This window comes from Octopus bimaculoides, chromosome 9 (assembly GCF_046866305.1).
Source record: "Octopus bimaculoides isolate indiv1 chromosome 9, ASM4686630v1, whole genome shotgun sequence".
In the NCBI taxonomy this organism is placed as follows: domain Eukaryota; kingdom Metazoa; phylum Mollusca; class Cephalopoda; order Octopoda; family Octopodidae; genus Octopus; species Octopus bimaculoides.
Genome location: NC_142936.1, coordinates 73,261,224 through 73,267,509, shown reverse-complemented (window position 1 = coordinate 73,267,509; position 6,286 = coordinate 73,261,224). Strand labels below are relative to the sequence as shown.

The 6,286-nt window shown below is 40.2% G+C and overlaps 1 long non-coding RNA gene across 1 annotated transcript; it reads right to left on the bottom strand.

Annotated features, from left to right (window-relative positions):
- Positions 1-2,202: 2,202 nt before the first annotated feature.
- LOC149134194 (uncharacterized) lies at positions 2,203-6,059 on the bottom strand. Its single transcript, XR_016243190.1, has 2 exons — positions 4,460-6,059; positions 2,203-3,412 (listed from the first exon to the last, which is right to left on the bottom strand). It is a non-coding gene; the product is annotated as an uncharacterized LOC149134194 (long non-coding RNA).
- Positions 6,060-6,286: the final 227 nt, after the last annotated feature.

Sequence of the window (6,286 nt, the reverse complement as noted above, 5' to 3'; positions counted from 1 at the left end):
GCATTCACCCACCTTTCAACAAACTTGCTAGAAGACAACACTTCCCCCTTCACTGTCAACTTCCTTTTCAAGTGAAACTTGAAAAAGTTGATAAGGGCTTGGCCAAAGAGAAAAGTGTCTGCCTTTAGCACTTTCGCTACAGCCACTAGACAAATAAAAATTGTCTGTCCCTCCCGGCCAAAAGAGGGCGGCGGGGCAATCTTCACAATGTATTCAGCTGATAGCCGGATTCCCACACGCGACAGCAGGTGTTTGACATAAACCTACAGGTCAGCAATACTCGGGCACTGGACTAGAGTGCGCAGAACAGTTTCATCGTTATGGGCGCACCTCGGGCATTTCTGCGCCTGTAAAGTTTATCCCGATAAAATAATATTAATAATAATAATCATTTCTACTCTTGGCACAAGGCCCAAAATTTAGGGAGAAGGGGCCAGTCGATTAGATCGACCCTAGTACGCAGCTGGTACTTAATTTATCGACCCCGAAAGGATGAAAAGCAAAGTCAACCTAGGCGGAATTTGAACTCAGAACGCAAAAACAGACGAAATACCGTCAAGTATTTCGCCCGGCGTGCTAACGATTCTGCCAGTTCACCGTACAATATCATACACTATGCAAACTTGAGAATGGTTGTCGAAAGAATGTGGAATACGCAAGCAAGAATAGTACCAATTGTGATTGGAGCAATTGGGTTGGTGGCGAAAAACACGTTGATACAACTGAAATCTGTGCCAGCATTACGACATTGCAAAAGACAACACTTTTGGGAATAGCAAATAACCTGCGGAAAATACTATCCGTCGGAGGTTACATAACTTGATAGGGAGTCAGTTAGACGATCCCGTGTTAACAAAATCATCATTGATCAATTGAAGGAATAATCTGACTCCTTTCTGAACTTTACCTTTCACCTTTTCGGCGTCTACCACATTCACTCAAAAGGTGATCGATACCTTCGTCTCTTTTCCTGATTTGTTCTAATGACTTATTTCTGAGCGACTAAAATTAGCCGCGTTTCAAGTTCCCGTCCGTCAACCAGAGCCAGCGTTCTTTACTTCCAACATTTTTAGTTTGTTTCATAAATTAACCACGTAATTTCATTTCTTTCCATTTGTTTGCTCTGTTGTTCTTTCTTTTCTCTTTCAATCCTCCTTCTGTTTCAGTCATTCTGTCTTTCTTGACTCTGCACAACATAATTTTTCAGACCCAGTATCGCAGTATTAACTGTCTTCTGCGTTTAGTAATTCTCTCCTACCTTCCTTTCTTTGTAGATAGAGTCGATCGGTATTTTAGAGTGGATTGAATTTTGAACAGCTTTCTAATTCTAGCCAAGTTCTGCAGCTCACCCTTTGTCCATTCAGAAAGCGGGGAAGAAATAGTCAAGTCGTCAGAGCGTCAGACAAAAATACCTTGTGTTGTTTCTTCTTGTACTTCATATTCCGCGTTCAAATTTCTATCAAGGAAGTCGACTTTGCTTTTCATCCTTTCGGGGTCGATAAATCAAAGTACCAGTAAAGCACTGGGCTTGATGGAATCAACTAGTCCCCTCCACTCAAATCTGTTGACCTTGTACCAAAATTAGAAACCTTTGCTGGAAAAGTTGAACGAAAAAGTTGACTTCAGAAGTATTTGAAGGTTTGGGACGAGGAATTCTTTCCAACGCGCTTTCGACTCATTCAATTTGCCACATTACAAGACCGTGAATTGGAAGAATCTTCAGAGCATTCGATAAAATGCCTTGCGGCATTTGTTCCAATTCTTTACGTTCTGAATATCAAGGCATATGTGAGGAACTTGTTTCTATCGAGCTGACGCGATGGTGCTGTTTAAATAGATAATAAAACAGTCGAAAGACAGTATTAGGAAACCCCTTTTGTATTCTTTCATGAGAACTCCTTGACAAGGTATGTTGTGATTATAAAGGAAGTCTTGCGGTAGCTGTTCCGGTTCTTCATGCTTTGAATACCCAGGCGGATGTAGTTAACTTGTTTGTATCTAGGGCGGCGAGCTGGAAGAAACGTTAGCATGCCGGGCGAAATACTTAGCGTCTGCCGTTACGTTCTGAGTTCAAATTCAGCCGAGGTGGACTTTGCCTTTCATCCTTTCGGGGTCGATAATTTAAGTACCAGTTACGTACTGGGTCGATGTAATCGACTTAACCCTATTGTCCGTCCTTGTTTGTCCCCTCTATGTTTAGCCCCTTGTGGGCAATAAATAAATAGGATGTAGTGAACTTGCTTGTATCTAACTGATATAATGGTGTTTAAAAAAAACGATAAAACATCCGAAAGAAGGCAGCAGGAGACCAACTTCGTTTTCTTTCACGAAAACTTCATGACAAGGTAAATCGTGCTTATCAAGGAAGTCACCAGGGGTCGTTCGTTGATCCGATAGCGCAAGAAATAAAATATATAGAATCTTATTGTCATGGTTTTAGAGGCAACTGTAGAGAGAGGATATATGAGCCTTGAGGATAAAACTTGAAGGAAAAGCATTTTGTTGAAAATATTCGGATCATCATGAGTTTTTTTGTTTTTTTATTTTCGTCTTGTCCTTTTCCAGTTTCGGGATAGCGCAAGAAATAAAATATATAGAATCTTATTGTCATGGTTTTAGAGACAACTGTAGAGAGAGGATATATGAGCCTTGAGGATAAAACTTGAAGGAAAAGCATTTTGTTGAAAATATTCGGATCATGAGTTTTTTTAGTTTTTTATTTTCGTCTTGTCCTTTTCCAGGTTCGGGATAGCGCAAGAAATAAAATATATAGAGTTTTATTCTGTCATGGTTTTAGAGACATCACTGCACAGAGAGAAAGAGAGAGAGAGAGAGAGAGAGAGAGAGGATATATGAGTCTTGAGAATAAAATTTGAAGGAAAGGCATTCTCTTTTACTCTCTTTTACTTGTTTCAGTCATTTGACTGCGGCCATGCTGGAGCACCACCTTTAGTCGAGCAAATCGACTCCAGGACTTATTCTTTGTAAGCCTAGTATTTATTCTATCGGTCTCTTTTGCCGAACCGCTAAGTTACGGGGACGTAAACACACCAGCATCGGTTGTCAAGCGATGTTGGGGGGGGGGGGGAGAGACACATACATATATATATATACATATATACGACGGGCTTCTTTCAGTTTCCGTCTACCAAATCCACCCACAAGGCTTTGGTCGGCCCGAGGCTATAGTAGAAGACACTTGCCCAAGGTGCCACGGAGTGGGACTGAACCCGGAACCATGTGGTTCGTAAGCAAGCTACTTACCACACAGCCACTCAAAATATTTCGATCATGTATGGATAACCCACTCGTCATGTTCTTTTCTTTTTTTTTTTTTTTTTGTCTTGCCCTTTTCCAATTTCGGAATTTCTGCGAAAAGGTCATTGGTATCGCCATTTCTCTACCAGCGAAGCTATAAAATAAAAAATAAAAAAAAAACAAGAAAAAAATCGAGAACGAAGAAACAGGAAACTGATATGATATACATAAAATAAAAAAAAAAAAGAAAATTAGAGTTATGTTAGAAACGAACTCGATGTCATCCAGTGTAACATTATAGCAGGGCTTGCTTCCTTAAATGACCGATACGTCATACTGAGAGTGAGAAAGTTCTACATTCACCGTCTATTCAAATTACGAAGACAAAATATATACACGATAAAACAGAACTGAACTTTGGTGTATGTCCTAATTATGTAACAGATCTGTACTTCATACTCTGTAACAGAACTGAACTTTCAACACCAAAGCGAACTACTATAGACCCCTAACTTTTGACCTTTACAGTGTAGTATACTCGACGCATGAAATTAGTTGAAGGTAATAGGAATAGTAGGTTGAGTAAAGGAATTTGTTGAAATGTGGCAGTTTAGTGTTTAGTCCTGAATATTGAGCAATGGTTAGGCAACAAGCCTTCCCTCTTCGTCTCTTTTGGGTATGAAATGTTTTGGCACAGGCGTTTTTGCGCTGTCTATTTGGCGCGTTGTTAATTCGACGCTGGCTTATTTTACATCAGATGTTTTGGTGTTTCTCTCTCCCTCTCTCACCGCTCTCTCCTCTCTCTCCCCCTCTCTCTCCCCTCTCTCTCTCCCCTCTCTCTCTCCTCTCCCTCTCCTCTCCACTCCACTTCTCTCCCCTCTTCTCTCTCTCTCTCTCTCTGTTTATGTGTATAAGTGTATTTCTCTTTAGCTGTTCGAAGAGAGGGAAAGTGCTTGTCTCTCACACTTTCTGTCTACATGTATATGTTTCTGTGCGTGCGTGCATGGATGTGTGCATGTGTGTTTGCGCGTAGGTGTGTGTGTGTATGCGTAAGTGTGTATGGGACAGTAGGTCGATCTGTAAAAAAAAACCGGCAGTAATTGAGTTTATTTTCCTTACCACATAACTGCTGACATGTGCTGTTTAGCAGATGGAAAGGTTGAGCCTAAAGATATGACATAATGAGAAATAGTATATTTACCTGCTGTTTCGCTGGGTTGTAAGTCGAACTGCGCGTTGTGCTGCAGTCTCTGCAGCGTTTGTTTGCCGACCTATATTGGATCTTTTGTCAAAGCATGGTAGAAAATTATCAGTTTACACAATAGAAAAAGTCCTAAAGAAAAAGCGGTGAATGTGTAGCACCCAAAAAATAGTAAAATGTAGTTTGCAAAAAATGTTAATCAAACAGACCAAATTAAGGATTTTTAATCTTGGGTAGGAGTTTTAAAGTGGCTAGTTTAAGATGGAATAATAATATGAAAAAGAGCGCTCACGTGAAAACAGAAGCAAATCGTAACTCGCAAATAAATACTTCTGGCAGTACCGTGCAAGCAGTCGATAAGAGCTTGCCACAGCTAAAGAATTAATCTCTAAATAAAGAGCTTGCCACAGCTAAAGAATTAATCTCTAAATAAAGAGCTTGCCACAGCTGACAAAGCAAAGTATTGATTTTTTCCAGCTGGGTGTGTGTCATGTTTTTTCGCTGGTTCAAGCCAAATCCTAGGTGAACTGAGAGTAGTCTATTTATGTTGGAGGAAAAAATTATAAGAATAAGCGTCCTAAGTCAAAGAGAGCACACATGTCAAATTTGGTGTAATTCGGTTGAAAATTGTAGGAGTAGAAGTGGTTCACAAAACACACAGACAGACAGACAGACAACTTGCCTTTTAATATATAAGATCAAACGCGTACCGTTACATAGACGTGGTGGGTTTAAATCCCAGACGAACTGAGAGTAGTCTATTTATGTTGGGGGGCGCGGAATTTCGAGGGAAAAATTATAAGAAAAAGCGTCTTTAGTCAAAGATAGCACACATGTCAAATTTGGTGGAATTCGGTTGAAAATTGTAGTAGAAGTGGTTCACAAAACACACAGACATACAGACAACTTGCCTTTTAATATATGAGTAGGAGTAGTAGTAGTAGTAGTAGTAGTAGTAGTAGTAGTAGTAGTAGTAGTAGTAGTAGTAGTGGTGGTGGTGGTTGTAGTAGTAGTAGTAGTAGTAGTAGTAGTGGTGGTGGTGGTGGTGGTGGTGGTGGTGAGAGAGCGATGCATGCTACCAAAGTGACACTGGGTTATAAATACACAAAGCCCAGTATACCCATCATGACTACCCGTCTGATAAGGGTACACCAAGCACATGCATCACAACTATATGTGCGCGACATGGTGATCTCATATTAAGATAAACAGCGCACGACCTTGCAGGTGGGGCCCAGTAAGAATTTTATTCAGGTCGAGTAGCCCATCCCGTTCAACAGGTCCCTGAATAAGGGTTGTGTTTAAGGACGATGAACAAAACAACCCATGTTTCCAAAGGTGAATTATTCAAAACCAAAAGAATTCCTCTCGATACATGACTATGATGCTCCCCCACTACTTCTGCTCATGATCAGAGATGCACATATCGTCAGCCAGCAAGGAACATGCTCAACTGGTCAAGGTCAAGCACTGACAATCAGATCTGTGGTATTAAGTAGAATATTTATTGTAAGCCCATCTTTTATACCAAGACAAAACAATGTACATGATAACACCTCCAATCAGCTAAGACCAGAAGCCATGAGTGCTTACTGCCTGGTACTGCATCAGGGCATTTATTATTATTATTATTATTATTATTATTATTATTATTATTATTATGTTGTTGTTGTTGTTGTTGTTGTTGTTGTTGTTGTTATCAAAAATGACTAATTGCCGGATGTAATATTAAAATGACTAAATACCGGATGTTGGCGCAGTGCTTCAAGTAGTCAGTTTTGACTAGACAGAGGCATTCTTTGCGTGATCATCCTATCTTTCACTTAC